The following is an 18373-nucleotide window of genomic DNA, read 5'->3' as shown; positions in this document are numbered from 1 at the left end:
TGTACAGCTGTACACATGATGGTCACATACATGTACTATGTGTTGTATGCATTTTATTTTGTGGCCATTCCCATATGATGCATATGATTGTGTGTGCGTTATTTTGGGTTCACCTTGTATGGGTTGTGTTCCGCAGGTTGCAAGCTTTAGTGCAGATTTTTTTGTGCCATATTTACTTGAATACAGTACAGCCCTCCAATCCCCCCTGCGCCTGCACATATATGTGCTCCCTACACTAACATAGACATTGTTGCAGCATGATTACGGTGTGCCTGCCTTTAAGTGACGATTGGTTCAAGTGCAGGGACACCTTCCTGCACATGTGCAAGCTATTTTTTCTGTAATGGCATTCCAATGTGTGCTGCAGGATGCCGTACACATGAGTAAAGGCAATGCGACATTGAAGAAGGGAAGAAGCCAGAGACACCACCCTGACCCCACTCCTAAGGGGGTATTGACTTCCGTCCTAGTCTCTGATGTCTACATTGTGCTGGTACAGAGGATTTGACTATATGCAATATGCACATGCCTACCAGGCAATGTGGTGCATATTTACATGGTGGAGCATAGCTACAGTGAGTGGCCTACGTTGATGATGGGTATGTGTTGGAGTGCATTGCACAACCAAAGTGTCAGTACATGTGCAGCTTGGGTGGGGATGGTGCGTCTTGATTGAGGACCTGTGCGTCCTGATGCAACCTGTTAGCACGCATTGAGTGTGTCCTATGTACCTACCCCTTCTGCCATTAGTAGGTTCCAGATATTCCCCTCTGCAACTTACCCTGCCTTTGTGGGGTTCCTAGTAGTCTGCGCTGTCCTGTGATTCTAGTAAGCAGCTCCTCAAGGAAGACTGCTGCAACCATCTCCTACAGCTCATCCAGATCCTGCTGTGGTGTGGGACATCCACCTCCACTTCGCAGTGCTGTCTTACGGTTCCTGGCGAGACTCTCCTTAGTCCTACGCTTGCAATCGTCCAGCGCCTCTTGACCTCAGTGACTGTCCTCTTGATCTCTGTGACACTGTTGACTTTGTCCACTATTTGCTGCCATATTGCATCTCTCCTACCAACTGGCATTTTGGAGGTGACAAAGAGCTGGTGCTCCGTCACCTCTTTGATCAGGATGTCATGCTCCTCCTCACTAAAGCAACACTTGCGCTTTCTTTTCTCCTGTGACTTTTGTGGACCCTCATGGCTGGTACTTGGGTGTTTGGTGTCTCCTTGGGTCCTTTCCTGGCCTGGTGATTCAATCTTCTCTTACAATTGCACTCTTTCCTGCTTTTGTATTTTGTTTTGACACAAATTTGATGTACAAATGGAGCTAATCCTTTTGCGTCAGGTTTATGTGCAGCAAAATGGTGTAGCATCACTTTTGCAGCAATAGAGTCATTTTTCTTTATGTCGTGTTGCAAATGTTATCGTTTGTTTGTTTCACGCTAACATTTCCTTAGTGCCATCCTACGTCATTTCATAAATATGTTTCTATGGAATGTCGCTAGCTTGCGTTAAAAAAAATCATGCACAACTGTGCTAGCGCAGTTGTGCGTCATTTTTCATAGAAATGCCCCTTAAAGTTTTTGAACATGCTATTTCAATCTGCTTTAGTGCAGTACATTGATGACCTGATGGTTGCATCTAATATACACAAAGCATGTGGACAAGATACAATAGCGTTGTTAAATCATTTGGGTGAAAACAGACAAAATTACAGTATTGCCAGAAAGAAGTTAAATATTTGGGTCACCAAATTGAGATAGGTGCACGAAAAGTGTCCAAAGAGAACTGCAACTATTATGCAAATCAATCCCCCAATTACAAACAGAGATGTCAGGCATGGTGAGTTACTGTCGCCAATGGATTCGGATTTTTTGGATAATTTCCAAACCAATGCAGAAGTTGTCCCACAAAGAAGTTACAGACCCAGTCCCCTTCAATGAAGAATGCATGAACGCTTTCACTGAATTGAGAGAGAGTTTGTGAAGAGCTCCAGATTTTGGAATGACTGTTTACATGAAAAGCTTTTCACTCTTCTGTCATGAACGTGATGGTTGTGCTCTTTCTGTTTTGACACAGTTGCATGGAGGAACAAACAGACCTGTAGCATATTTTTCCACCACATTGAATCCTGTCGCTACTGCTATTCCGGCTGTTCAAAAGCCATGACAGCTGCTGGTGTAAGCATAGGTCAATGCGAAGGCATTGTGATTGGACACCCTTTAACTGTTTCTGTCCCACACTCAGTTGAAGTTCTTTTAAGAACTAAAACACAATATCTGACCAGTGTCCATCTTAACTATCATGAGTTATTGGTCCATGGATCTGCTAATGTGATTATTAAGGGATGTGCTGTGTTAAACCCATCTACCTCGTTACCTGATAGTGTTAATGATTCAAATGATTTTAATGAAATGGAACATGACTGCCTTGAACTGTGCCCCAAACTTAGACCTGATATTCAGGATACTCTTTTAAAGGAAAATGATCAAGTTGTGTTTGTTGATGGCTCATGTTTAAGAGACGATGAAGGTACTCTGAGAGATGGTTATGCAGTTTGCACCTCTGAAGAGCAGTAGAAGCTTCATGGCTTCAAGGATTCATCTCTGCACCGTAGCTGAATTGGTTGCACTTAAGAGCATGTTGAGTATTTGAGCAGCTCAAAGTGACACTATTCACAGATACGTTTACACATTGAGAGAGACAGAGGAGGTACAAGCCTCCACACTACCTCCCTAAATCAAGAACCATATACACAAGAGGTATGGGGGATCTAGTGAACCAACTGTCAAGGTCTGTCTGACTATTGATAAGATCACTCTTTTCTGTGATCTAGCTCAAGATACTGTATGGTTGTGATAACTGTGTCTTGAAGACCTGTTAGGGGTGTTCCTCCTTATGGAATAGGTGGTCTCACATACATAATAGCGTCATGCTTCATCATTTGACCACCTATCCCCACTCACTAGTCAGCCAGACCGTGACTGTTGGTTCACTAGATCCCCCATACCTCTTATGTATATAATATTCACAGATAGTCAATACAATTTTGTGTTGTGCATGACTTCAGGCTGTTGTGACACCAAAGAGGTTTTATGACCTCTTCAGGATCACCCATTCAAAATGGTGAAAGGATTCAGAGTTTGTTAAATGCTTTGCAGTTCCCTGAGAACGTTGCAGTTGTGAAGCGCACAGCCCATCAAGAGTCAAATGATTAAGTATCGTTGGGCAATGCCTATGCTGACCAAATTGCCAGATATTGTGCACTCCATTGCATCACCTTCAATGAAGAGTGGGGTGGTGAAGTGATACCAGTGAGACAAATCAAAGTTTCTTGATGTTAGTTGTCGACACATGGGATGAAATAAAGAGGATGAGGGAGGAGGCAACAGAGGACGAACACAGCGGTTGGAATAGAGCAGGTTATGTTCAAAGAGAGGAAGATGATGTCTGGATTTCAAATGAAGGGAAGGTTGTTTGCCAGATTATTTGTTGAGCTCGATGTCTAGATATTATCATGGTCAAGTTCATCTTGGCAGAGATGCAATGATTCCACATTCAAACAGATATGGTACAACCCCAGATTTAGGTTGATTTCTGAAACAGTTTGTCACATCGGAATCACAGTCTTACTGCAGTGAAGCTGCTGCTCAGGAAACTAATACCGAGATTTAGGTTCCCAATTTCTTTGGAGTCAGATCAGAAACTCATTTTAAGAATGAGATCATAAAAAAAGCACTGACCATTCAGCTAATTTTGCACTGCAGTGACAGACCAGAGGCATCTTGATTGGTGGAACAGCTGAATGGAACACTGAAAGCTTGATTGGGAAAGGTTGGTCCTCTACAGTGTTGAAATGGCCTGATGTATTACCACTTGTCCTGCTGAGCATGCGCATTACCCTGACAGGAAGACAGGACTGTCTCCCCACGAGATTCTTATAGGATGTGCAATGAGGTTACCAGAAGTACCTGCAAATGGACTTGTGAACATAATAGATGACAATGCTGGATTATTGCAAAGGTCTGGCTGATTTGGTTTGCTCTCTGTCTCATCAGGTTGAAGCAGCAACAGTTTAAATGGTTCACAAACAATGTCACAGTTGAAAGCTGGAGATTGGATTCTTTTAAAGAAACACGTAAGAAACACTTGCTTAAGGCTAACGTTGAAAGGACTGTATCAAGTCATCTAGGTGACGACAACAGCTGTGAAGTGAACTGGTCATCCAAAATGGATTCACAGAAGCCACATATGCAAAGTTCTGTGTCTTCTTGAAAACACAGAGTCCGATCCCGCAAGAGCAAATGCAGAAGAAGAAGGGGTTCAGATTGAACAAGCTGTGAGGACTAAACAAGTGGCTGAAGCAGAACTCATGCAAAATAGTGAAGGTGCAAGTAATCTGAATGCAGACAAAGGTGCAGAAGTGCAGAGTCAAAGTCAACTGACTCCTACCAGCACAGCAAACGTGGTGAACCCAGTTGCACCTTAAAAGAAAACTGTTAAAGGAGATAAATGGCCTGCAGCTGCACATGAACTGGTTGCTGATAAACTCTCAGCTATAACAGAAGCAGTTGAAGAGACAAATCAAAGTGAAGACAAAGATGGTGCTTCAGGGAGAATGAAAAGGAAAAGATTGCCAAGTTGCAGATACTCTTCCCCTGAGTGGATATATCTTGTCACAAATGAATGGGAGAATGAGTGTATGGCCTTTTGTTTTGACCGTGAGAATTCAGTTAAACATTCTGGAACTTGAAATCGCATTTGAACTGCATTTTGAAATAACCTTGCCAATTGATCAACAAAGACATTACATTCTGGAAGTGACCATAAGTGATCATCAGACTGTGTGTTATTGAAAATAAACATTTTGAACTATTTTCGAGAACTTTAGTTGAAACTTAATGAACTTGCTTGAAGATTAAGAACTGTTGTAAATAGTGCACAAAGACTTTTGAAATGCCGCTTTGGATTTGATTTATGTTCGCTCTACTTTTTAATTTATCCTTTTTCTTTATACTCTGATTTTATAGAAGTCATCAACCAATGACAGGGTAAACATAGTAAATGTAAATATGTGTGCATTGGTTTAGTTATAGTGTGTATGATTGTGTGAATGAGTGTTTCAATGAAAGGAGATATACAAAGCACATCAACTCTAGTGCAGAGGATGACAACATCAAAATAGGATATGTTTTATAAGGATGGGTGATTGCTTCATTTAGATGATACAAAGGGATGTATGTTTTAGCTTGCTGTATACATACGTGGATACAATGATTGTATGTGACAGGTATGTGTGTATATAAATTCTATATATAGTTTCCAAAAAGAAGACAATTCACAACACACCCAAAACACAGGGATGCTTAGCTTTAAATGGGCAACATGTATGGAAGCTGTGTATATATAGGCTGCAATCAAAAACTTTCAATACGTTTGTAGGAACTGTGTGAATGCAGACATGTGTTTTTCTTTAAGAGTGTAAGGGATTTTATGCTAAATGGACAAGACCCCACTGTGCCTTGTGTACATTACATCTGTGGTAAGAACGCTTACTACAAGTTACCAAAAGGTTGGTATGCACATGCTATTTATGAGTGGTTTTCTGAAAATGTATGAAGTGGACAACATTGACAATCCAGCAGGGATTGAGAGATTTAAAATGAGATTTAAAAGTGGAGCGAATAGTTCAGAGATTATTGGAGATATTTTTGGAGCTTTTATTTCATCACTGGGTGTGATCTTGAATGACATAAAGATAAGGAAGTTATCAACAATTGTAGAATGATCCTAATGGATATGGAAATAGTTGCAGTAAGGTCTATGGTTTTGCATAATCATCTTGTGCTAGACATCCTTTTAGTAGAAGAAGGAGGAGTCTGTCGAGTTTTAAAGTCTTAGCACTGCTGCACTTACATTCCAGACAACAGTAAGGAGATACGGCGATACCTATCTAATCTGATTAGTCTGGAAAATTATTTGAATGACCTGAAGCAGACACATTTTTGGGAGAAAATAGGTAAATGGTCCTCAAAGGTAGGATCTTGGTTTGAAGATCTGGGAAATGGATTTGTGAGAATGATCCTGAAAACATTATTGATTGTGACAGTGTGCATAGTTTGTGCACTTGAATTTTACAAGGCTCACAATTTCTGGAAAAGAAAAAGAGTAGAAAATAGACAATGGCAGAAAGAAAGTGAATTGGAGGATATCAGATATAGGTATTATCATACAATGAAGAGAACTAACAATTATTGCAGACCTAGATCTATGCATTATCAGACTACAAGGTTTTGATTAGTCTCATTGTAAATGAGAAATGTTATTTGGTGACGGCACAGATTGCCGTCAGAGGAGGGACTGAGAGAGATCAAATGTTATTATCATATTGGTGGCATCGCAGTTATCATATGGTAACTAATCAACCTTCATTTAAAACATTTAACAAAGAAATTAATGTGGAAATTAAAAATGTGCACAATTGAATGATAGTAGACAATGTGGCCACCACTCGTATTTAATATCATATTTTAACATGAAGATATTTTGCATTTATATTTGAGTAAGCTAGTGACATGAATTAATCCTAAAAGTATTAAATGAACATGAATTAATTGTATTTATATTGGTTTAAATGGAATTTATTAACATAAAGTTACAAGTTTACAGAAAAATAAATGCACGTTTAAACTGTTCTAATATGTCCTCAATAATCCTACAGTAAACTAATTTGCTTTGCATAATTGAATTAAATTGTAAGGTGTGCAACACATTTTATATGTAATAAATTGAATTATAATGTCTATACGCTTTCTTAGCTCGACTAGGCCTGATCGATTAAATTTTGCAGCAGTAGAGGAAAATGACTTGCCTATTCTGTTTCATGTGACCTAAATTGTTTTCCAGGTTGCTGATATGATGTTGAATATCCTATTGTATTAAAGACAAGGAGCATGTTTCAATGTTAACTATGTAACAATATTTGTTCTAGCTGTCGAACAAGACAGGAAACTTATAATTTTCATATGAGAAAAGTTTAGTCTATCCTGTGTATCGTGAGAAAGAATCCTGAAGTAACAATCACCTAGAAAATGTAATATTTTGTCTGAACTGTATGAAATCATTGAAATGACTACGTGCTTTTGCTGACAAAATCCAGAATAGTTGCAAACTTGATGGAGTCAGTGACAACCATTGGATACCAAATCTTGTGCATAAAATGAGGCAATCGAATGACACACGGATATTTCTAATTAGTGAGGAACTTTGAAACTTTTGATCACTTGTCTCTCTCTGCTAGAGCCAGTCTTGACATGCTGATGATCCCAAATGTGATGCTGTTCTCTGCTTCTTTTGAACTTCTCTACCCATTAGCTATCTTTTGAAAAATAAATTGATACTTTCTAATTTCCCTACTTGCTTATGCTGTTCAGTACTGATATGCCCAACCAGTTCTGAACTGCTAGCCTGTCCTTTGTGCAACACATGTTCTGCACCATCCTGATGCTGCTGTCTCCTGATATCAGAAGGAGGTGAACACTGTTGATGAAAATTCCCTGTCTGCTGTCCTATGAGGAGAGGTATAACTAAATTTGGTTTCTTTGTTTATTTATCCCAGTTTAGATAATTACACTAGCATATTTATATAGAGAATAACCCAAGCTATATGATTCTTCCAAATTATTTGTGTCTTTTCTTTTTCTTTGTCCGCATGTGTTAGCCCGTTCCCACACATGTAACTAAAAATTTGTGTGAGCGATAGTGGCAGCCCAGCCTTGAAATCTGAATGTTATTAAATTAATTTTGATGATTTACTGATGTCACCATCATCTGTTTCAAAATCTGAAATTAATGTGCATATTGTAGTTTTGCTAGTTTGTTATTTTTTTGGCATGTTTAATTGTATTGATGTTTAGTGGTCTAAATCTCTTTAGACCTTTCGATCAGCCTATGGTTTCCATCTATGTTTATATCTTAGTTTTGCACACCATCTACATTATATTGATTTTTGGATGTAATAAAGCTTTGAAACTCTATTCCAACTGGAGTTTGATTTGGTGTTTAAACCGATATTGAGGATTGGAGTGTTTATGGTTTGTGTGATTGATTTGTGATTAAATTAATCTGACTACTACACTCTTCACTCAGTCCAAAGATCCAGTCGACTTCTAGTGGTGGGATAAGGTATTGTGGTTATGATGTCTCACAAGCGAGCTTGTGGACTCTGAACCTGAGGCAGGACGACGTCCGTGAGTGTGTCAGCGCTTACACTCAACTAGAAGTAGAATTCTCTTGGGACTTTCTGTTTATCTGATTTGAGCCTAGAAAAAAATTAACAATCGAACCACAGACATTAAATTAGGAACCCCAGTCACAATACCACGACAATCACAACTTCGGGGATAGTAACATAGTGATGCTGGCCAAACGGCACAAGGTTAGAAACAATCACAACAAAGAACTATCTAGAAAAATGTGAAATATGTTGCATACGTATATTTTATGAAAGGCAAAGTACCAGAATGATATTTATTTTTATACACAATATGTGGCGTTGTATAAGGTATGTGTCATTATGTCAGGTTTTGTGTGGAATGTTGAGTGGTTGTTCAGCTCCTGATTAGTACCAAAATCACAACTCACTGCAATGAATTCTCACATCTGTACAAAAAGAGCACACTATACGAAAGAGCTGTGATATGTCAACCCAAAGGCATTCCTATTGTTCACTTCCTCTCGTACATTGTGCCTGTTCATGTACATTAACACTGGAGCAGAAATGCTCTCTGTGCTTTTCATAATTTTTACCTTAGTCATAAAACCTTACAATATTATTCCTATGTTCATTTTGAAGTTTGCACTTTGCTTAGCCCACATATCCATCACTTTGTAAAGCATAAAAATATTGCGCCGTACTGTCAACACTACTATTGTTTGATCATACAAATCTTACAATAGTAGTATGTTGCACTACAAAAATGTGACGCAAGTGCTTCCCATGCCCCTCAGTGCTGAAAATGGGTAGATCCATCCATATCCCAGTTCCATAAGCCATGAGTTAGCCGGATCCTATCCAGCCCCAGTGAAATGTGTTGAATTTGTGGAGGTGTCATGACACCAGGGAAAATTTAAAAGCACCAGTGCTTGGTGAACTTTGTGTTCAGTATATCAAGCTGCAGGGGTTGAAGGAAGTTCTGGCAAAGATTGACATGTTAATCCAGAGGTAAGATAGAGATTTTAATGTGATATTTTAGATTTTACCTGTATGTAAAGCAATGTAATGTCCCTTCTTGTCTTTTCCTTCTATTCTCCATTTTTCCATCCTTGCCCTTCCATAATTTGTCTGTTGGTTAAGAACACAGAGGGCTGAAATAAAAAAAAAAGTGGAGCTGCATCCAATGCAGCGTCACATTTCTTGCACCCCCCTGCACCCTCTTAATGCCACCATGTGTGCGCTGTATTTTGCAGACAGTGAACATTGCGAGGGTGCTGGTGCACCCCCATGCAGACTACAACTTTGCCACCGGCTCCATTATGAGCCAGAGACAATGCTGTAGCCTGTTTCCAGCTAGGCCAGGGGGCAGAAACTCAGGTTTCCTCCCACTGACCTAGCAGGAAACTCTTAACTCTTGGCGGACGGGCTTTTGTGGTATTGTTCTAGTTCAGTGAGAAGAACTTGGAAAACAAAGAAAACAATCATCTTACAAGTCTTCCAGTTACTCCATAATTGCTACTAAATTGCTGCTATTTACTCTGCTTTCCTTTCAGTGCTGTATTTGTCATATGGGCAGCAGCCAGTATCTCCCACCCACCTCCCTACCTGAATGAAATGGATGAGACATTTTACTCTGGAAGCAACAGGTGAAAATATTTGAGTCTTATTTAATAGATATTGGGGGTCAGCATTTCGCCACATTGCATAAAAAGCTAATTCTCTCAACTTAGGCATTGAAGGACATGAAGTATTTGAGACTTTACAGGATCAACCACCTGGTGGGGGAAAGACCCAGATGCACAACATGATGCATATCGAAATACATTTGGGAAACGGGAAGAACACATTGGGAAAAAATAAATGTTATATAACGCCATACATTATTTTGCCGCTTCTAAGCAAAGCAAGTGAAAGTTGCCACATACATTGCTGTACTTAAAGTACTCTCCAACAGTTGTGAGTTTGGACAACTGTGTTTTACGCCTATATTATCAAGGACCAGTTAGTCCTTTGCCCTTAAAATGTGCATATTCTAGAGAACCCACCGACTAGGAACTGTGGATTATATAAGAGAGATGAAGTTGCTTTCAGAGAAAACCAATGTGGTAAATAAAGTTCAGCACATAGACTTGTTGTAGAGAACTGAAAACATGGTGCCAAAGTGTTATAGATCAAGGACAAAAGTAAGTGCTGCATCTGTGGCAGCAATAATTATTTAGCCAAGAATCCCATCTGTCAAACCAGATTTGCATCCGTTGCAGTTGTGGAAAAAGGCCAACAATGCAAGAGTTTGCAGGAAACAAGCATAGAGAAATATTAGCATTGTTGAACTTCTGGAGGAAGAAGGACTGCTGAAAGAAGAAGGAAAGATATTTTCCAAGCAATGGACGGCCACGATAAAGTAAACCTTAACAAATGTGAGACATTATTAGATCATAAAAATGTTACTGTATATGCTGATTGCTGTTCCTCTTTAACTCTCGTGGATAGCCAATATTTCAACATATTTGCAAACAATCGTTATGATTTGGAACATCTTGATATCAAGACAGGAGAGTACAGTGGGGCCCTGAGACCCTAGGTTAGTATGGTGAGAATGAGAATGTCTTTTAATGGAGAAATCATAGTAAGAAAAGTTACTTAACCAAAAGAGGCTGCAACTTATTTGGATTGAAACATCAAACTATATATCAAACTGGATCCTTTCAGTATTGAGGCTGTCCTAATGGTAGATACTTCTTTCCATGGGGTTGAGGTATGTAAAGGACTCCCAGATGTACTTTTTTATTGCTGTGAGTTTCAGCTGTAGTGACACAGGGTCAAAGGAAAATGTTAGGAGTACGTATTTTATTTGGATAGTAAACAGTTTCTTTTAAATAAACAAACAGCTTGTTTGTTGCATCTGTGTTTTTCGGGGTTCTTCTGTTACATATTCTGAGTCTCTGACTCAGGTCTACTAGGTTTGTTTCCCCACTCACGGGTGACATGAGTGAAAAGTAGCCCCACCGAATTCTACCCATACATAGTTAAAGTGTTCTCAGTGCTTTTCGGTTACTAATAAACACTTAACAGGGATCCAGGGACACCTAGGTGACCAGAAACAAGCATTGTTCATTCCATTCAATCACAGAGATTCAAAATGCACCAAGAACAAGAGACTTAAACTAAAAAGCACATTTACTTCAACAGGTGCACCCTGTTGATCAACACATCTAAAATATCCCCACAGGATATAATTAAAACAGCACAAATGCACGTTGCACCCAACGTCAACGAAACAAACATTCCTAACATGATTAAAAGGTCATCTAAAAACCTACCACCTTGAAACCTACTCCTACGCACTATGCTGGGAGAGCATGGAGAGTGTAATATCTTGCATGTAGTATTTCTTGGGGAAGATGAGTGCACTGCACAGTGGAAAATGCTGCAATTATCAGAGTAAAGGAGACCATGTTCCCTGTGAAAGGCAAACACGTGATGAGCATCAGCTCCTCCGTGATTCATGGTTGATATCAGCTTTCAGTAGAAAGTGTGATACAGCAGCAGCATCTTTGACAGGCAGGACCGTCTTCTAGTCTGGCAGTATCTTGGTTGCCCTAATCTGAAGTTAAGGACCTCTCCTGACAGGTGGTCTAGCTGCAGTCCTTTTACTTTGTATCTTATCTAAGATGGAATTTCCAACATCACCTTAGGAATGTTTGATATAACCAATGAACTTCAAGATGTTAGTCAAAGACACATTTCTTTAAACATACAAGACAAAAGTACAACAATCCAAACAACACTGTTGTGGTTGTTTGACGTTGAAATTGAGCTAAGAATGCACTTGTTCCAGGTTGATGTCACGTCAGATATCTTGTTGATGTCTATATCTAAATAATGTGACACTTTCACAGTTCTTGGATAAGAAAGGACAGACGATATCTGCGTCAAAGACAGAAAGATTGAAGATTCTATAAAAATACAGAACATGAAATTGCGCCCTATTTATGGAGTCAGGTCGCATTTCTTTACATCACTTCTTTTATAATGATAGCAGCTTTCTTTTGTAGTAATTGGCTGGTTTCTTTTAACCCACTATCTTCTCTTCCAGGCTTTTGTGGGTGCACAGCTTCTCAAGGCTCCCAACCTCAGAGGAACAGAGAGTGTATATCAGGTATGTTTTTCTATCAGCCTACTTATGTTCATTCCTTCCTTTTCTTCTTTACCCTTCCTCCTTTATTCTATCTTCTTTTAAGCTGCTAGTCTTGGACACTTATTCTATCTTCCAACACTTATTTCCTTTTCCCCTCATATTGTGGCTTGTTCCACTATTTCTCAACCAGAGATCATCTTTCCTACACTTTGTTGATATATCTTTCCTTTTAGCTGATTTCCAATTTATACTGTTTCTGACCCACTCTTTTTCTTATCATGGGCTTCTTTTGTGGCTATTATATTTGGGAACTAATTCCTAGTTTCTCTTTACTCCATGACTAATACATTGAGTAAGACAAATCTGGTAACAACTGTGATAAACAAAACACACACACAAAACTACTTGTTTTCCAGGTGGAAGGAGAAACAGCCTTTATCATGAAGGCTAAACAACGAGAAGCCTTTACAGCTAAAGCTCTATAAAGAAAATGCCTTTACAACAAAAGGCTTTTATGACAACATTTTTTACAATGAATATGCCTTTATAACGGATGCTTTTTACAACGAAATTGTGGTAAGTGTATGTATATTGCATTTACGTAAAAACTTAAAAAATATATATTTGTGTGTACATAGATATATGTATGTGTATATATATATAAATATATATATATATATATATATATATATATATATATATATATATATATATATATATATATATAAAAAACAGACACCAAACTTCGCTGATGCTCCTGAGCTCAGGATGACTGCTGAGGCATGGGTCTAGCAACCATTACAACATAAACACACAGAGGGCCAGATGTATGAAAGCATTTTGCATTCGCAAACGGTGCGAATGCCCATTTGCGAATGCAAAATGCCATTTCAGAGTGTATGAAATACATTCTGAATGCAATTTTAAGGAATCGCTAAAATAGCGATTCCTTAAAATTACGACCCTGTTTAGAGAGTCGCAAATTGCGACTCTCTAAATTAGAAATCGCAAATAAGGATTCCTTATTTGCGATTTCTTAGCACATTTATGAAGCAATTCCTAAATGCGATTTTGGCATTTAGGAATCGCTAATTACCGTAACCATGTGCAAAATTAAAAAATGCATTTAAAATGCATTTTTTAATTGTACATGTAAAGCACACATGCCCTTTTGGCATGTGTGCACCTTACATGTCCCCCAAAAAAAAATTGGGGTGCAGCAGAGGGGGCCTCAGGGCCCCAACACCCTGGGGTTTTGCATTTCCAAAATTGCGATTTCTGGTTCAGAAATCGCAATTTTGGAAATGCAAAAAATTTGCAGATATGGGCCAACAGGCCCATAGCTGTGAATGGGGCCGGTATCGCAATTTGCGATTCAGTAATAGCATTTGCGATTTTTAAGAAATCGCTATTACCGAATCGCAAATGTGATACATGGCACTTTGCGAGTCGGAGATAGCGATTTCTTAAAAATCGCTATTTCCGAATCGCAAAGGGCCGTGATGATACATCTGGCCCAGAATCTGGTAATTACAGACATGCCTGGACATAGCAGAGATTGCTCAAAAGGACTTTTAATGGAGGCTTCTCCCCAAAGTGTTTTGGCCTAGCCAGGCCTTGATCATGGGTAAAATGGTGATTCGACAACCATAAATGTGTGAATAACATAAAACATAGAATAGGGACACACATAAAATATTCATAAACATCAATGGGGGACAAAATGAATTAATCACTTAAAGATATACAAAAACGGATGTCATGTTACAGTGTCTGCGCAAAGTAAAATAATATTGGTAAATGTTGAAACCATACCATATCCCACCACCTGATGTACATCCAAATATTTCATAACACTGTTAATTAGTATATCAAAACTTCTATTAGAAATAGATAGCACAAAAAGGGCAACAGTCTGCATGAGAGTTACAGAACTATATAGAGATCTTACAGTATGCATAACATTACAACAGTACCATACCACGGTGCGCATCATGATTAGATTAACATGCATGCCCCATCACCTCGTAGGGACCTGTGAAAACAAGGTGAACAAGAAACAGAATGAACATATATAACATCTAAAACACTGCTAAAACCATTCAACACCATTCCTCTTCAGCCGAACGGAAACCATCATTATGGCAGACTACTGCAGATGTGATGCCAATTCTTCATCACAGTCCAGCCCCTGAGGGAATGAAGAATTGAAGGCCAGGATATGTCCTAACTCCACTTTCCCCAGGGACTTCTCACGGTCACCAACCTGTGTATTAGGAAAGATGCCATCAATCGCAAAGAATCTGTATTACTATAGCGTGTGTTAGCAAAATGTCATGCCACAGGGTATTGGGACTTTTTGTGTCTTATGGCCCTCAAGTTCTCCAAGATCTGTTTTTTGACCATGTGTGCAGTACTGCCCACACACATCAAATTACATGGGCATGCAAGACAATAGACACAAAATTCAGTGTTGCAGGTCATGAGCTTGCAAATTGAAAACAATCTCTTGGTATTGGGGATCACAAATTACATTGTACATGCTTTACACTTCTCACAACAAAAGAAATCCACTCTCTGTTTTCCAGGGGTACCACTTGTGATGTGATTATTACTGAGTACCTCTTTTAAAGACTGGCTTCTCCTAAATGTGACATGCACTAAGATATTTTCTAAGGTTGTCATCCATGTGTAGAACATGCCAGTGCTTCTTCAGAATGCTTCTGACCCTCCTTGCTTGTGCTGAGTATGTGGTTATAAATCTAACTCCTTCATCACTCTCTTCCTGGTCAGGCCTCCGCCCATACAGCAAGCTCTGTCTGGATGCTAATTCAACCATTTCAATCACTCTTTTTATAACCCCTTTGGGATAGCCTCTGTCCTCGAATATCTTAACCATGATTTCCTTTTCACGCGTGAAAGCCCCTTCTGTACTGCAAATCCTCTTCGCTCTCAATAGCTCATCATACGGGATGCTGTACACCATTCTCGCATGATGGGCACTATCGGCATGCAAGATGCTGTTGTCTGCAGTGGGTTTTCTGAATCACCTAGTTTCTAACTTGTCCCCAACTGCCTCAACTTCTATCTCTAGAAACTCAACCTTGTCCTGACTGATCTGCCCACTAAATTGTAGGTTGAAGGAGTTGTTATTCAATTTATCAACAAATTCCTTCACAGACTTCATGTTCCCTTTACAGATTAAAAAAACGTAATGAATGAATCAAACCCAATGGGTCACATGCTTGGAAAATTCTTTCTTCAAAATTGCTGAGAGCCTGCTCCTCCCCCCAGCCCACAAACAGGTTTGCATAGCTGGGGGTGAAGCAAGCATCCATTGGGGTCCCTTGTTTTTTCTGAACGCTTGATCGTCAAAGATAAAATATTATTGTTCAGACAGAGCCAGATCATGTCAATAATCATCTCTGAGTGTAAAAGATATGAAAGTGATCTAGCCCTCAAAAAATGTCTGCAAGCCTTCAAGTCTAATTAGTGATCAATTCATGTGTACAGGCTGGTGATATCTAAAGTGCAAAGGATGTAATCCTCCTCCCAATGTATACCCTCAATAGTTTGAAAGAAGTGCGTGAGTTACTTCAAATAGGAGGGTAATGCTGACACAAAGGATCTTAAATAATTGTCAATATATCTCGAGCTATTCTACAGTAAAGAACCTTTGGCAGACACAATAAGTCTCCCATAAGGGGTCTTAACATCCTTATGTAGCTTGGGGAGCAGATATAAAATGGCAATCTTAGGTTTGTCACACTTTTAGAAAAGAATATTCCTCCCATTGAATCAAACATTTATCTGTCTAGTCAGTGAGCATCTCAAATTATGTTGACTCTGCTCTTCTGTAAGCGGCTCTGCTCAAAACCTCATAGCAGAAATTAACTGCCAACTGGTGTCTGCCCTCATTCAAAAATTGTTCTTTAGACAATTTCACCACATTATCACCTTTGTCAGACTGACGTACAACTATGGTGGGATCAGACTTCAAGCTCATCAAAGCTGTAAATTGTGAAGATGTCAGATTCTTTTTTACACCACTGATGATTATACCTACGTTTTTTTAAGTCAGAAATCAAACCTTTTTCAAACAGAATGATAGCTTCACATTGAATCATGGGTATAAATACAGATTTAGGGTTACATTTGCTAGGGCAACTCATGCCCACATTCCAAAAGGTTCAACTTCCAAAAGGTTCAAAAAGGGATCCCTATGACAAGAGGAAGGGTCAATAAGTGCAGACAAATCATGTAATAAATCAATATCATCTCCTGTAAGGTTCGTGATACATTGAGTGTCCCTAGAATTGGACCTCATAGCCTAACGGGCGTCCCCCACAGAACCCTCAGCTGTGTCCAGGTGTATCTGTAACTACCGGACACTGTGAGTATATATTTTTATACATATATATATATATATATAATATATATATATATATAGAGAGAGAGAGAGAGAGAGAGAGAGAGAGAGAGAGAGAGAGAAAGAGAGAAAGAGAAAGAGAGAGAGAGGTTGTTGTGTGGATATGGGTTTTTGAGTGATAAGGACATTTTTTGCATTTAGGGAGGGTATGAGTTTTTGGATGGTAAGGAAATGTTTAGGTTTTAGAGAGGATATGGGTTTTTGGGTGGTAAGAGAATTGTAATGTTTTATGGTTGGTATAGGCTTTTGGGTGGTAAGGGAAATTTTAGGGTTTAGTGTGAGTATGGGTTTTTGGGATGGTAAGGGTATTTTTTGGGTTTAGAGTGGGTATGGGTTTTTGGGCAGTGAGGACATTTTTAGGTTTAAGGGTAGGTATGTATTTTTTGGTTGTAAGGGAAATTTAAGGGTTTATTGTGAATATGTTTTTTTGGGATGGTAAGGGAATTTTTGGGGTTTAGAGTGGGTATGTATTTTTGGGTAATGAGGAAGATTTTAGGTTTAAGGGTAGGTATGGATTTTTTGGTGGTAAGTGAAACTTTAGGGTTTATGGTGGGATTATTTTTTGAGTGCTAAGGGAATATTTAAAGTTTAGGGAGGGTATGGGTTTCTGGGTGGTTAGAAACGTTTTAGGTTTTGGGGTGGGTATAGGTTTTTGGGTGGTAAGGGAATTTTTAGGTTTTAGGATGGGTGCACATTTTTGGGTAGGAAGGGATATTTTAGGGTTTAGGGTGGGTATAGGTTTTTGGGTGGTAAGGAAATATTTTGCATTGAGGGAGGGTATGGGTTTTTGGGTGTTAAGGGAATTTTTATGGTTTAGGGTGGGTATGGGTTTTTGGGAGTTAAGGGGAAATTTAGGTTTTAGGGTGGGTATGGGTGTTTGGGTGGTAAGAGAACTTTGGGGTTGGAAGAGATTTTGTAGGGAGATATATATAAAAAACACACACCCTTTCAACAGATGCCTTTACCACAAAACCATATATATGGTCGACATTAGGTAGTTTTAGTTAGGGCCTAGTATCAAAGAAAAGGCTACTTGCCTATATTTTTGGTGCCTTTTGATAAATCTTCATGAAAATTTGACAGTCACAGAGCTACTGTCTGGAAAGTTCTGGGGTTATCTGTCAAGCGGGGACTGAAATAAAAGGGGGTGAAATTTAGAGCATTTCTAAAGTTAATTACCATAGGAAAAATTGAACAGTGATAGCGCCAAAACCAATCAACCGAATTGCACCAAATGTGGCAGAAAGGTAGCTCTTGGTCCTGAAAGAGCCCTTTTTGTTATTTGCTGTAAATCTGTTCAGTAGTTTTTGAGAAATGAAAGAAAATCCTAAATTGTATGTATATATAGGGATGCAAATGATTTGCGAACCCTCCCGATCTCATGCTGAGATCTGATTGGCTGTCAACACTTCAACAAGGAAGTGTTGGCAGCCATGTTGGGACATGGCTTGAGCTGAGACCCAGACAAAAATGTAAGAAAAGAAAAGGGGCCACGATAGAGACACCCTGACCATTTAGCTCTGGTGGTGGGGTCAAGTTCCAGGGGCATTGTTTATTTGTAATACTGGGTGGGGGTGCCTTCCTGGGGTGATACAGAAA

The sequence above is a fragment of the Pleurodeles waltl genome, chromosome 7 (assembly GCF_031143425.1).
Source record: "Pleurodeles waltl isolate 20211129_DDA chromosome 7, aPleWal1.hap1.20221129, whole genome shotgun sequence".
In the NCBI taxonomy this organism is placed as follows: domain Eukaryota; kingdom Metazoa; phylum Chordata; class Amphibia; order Caudata; family Salamandridae; genus Pleurodeles; species Pleurodeles waltl.
This window is presented reverse-complemented; position numbering follows the sequence as displayed.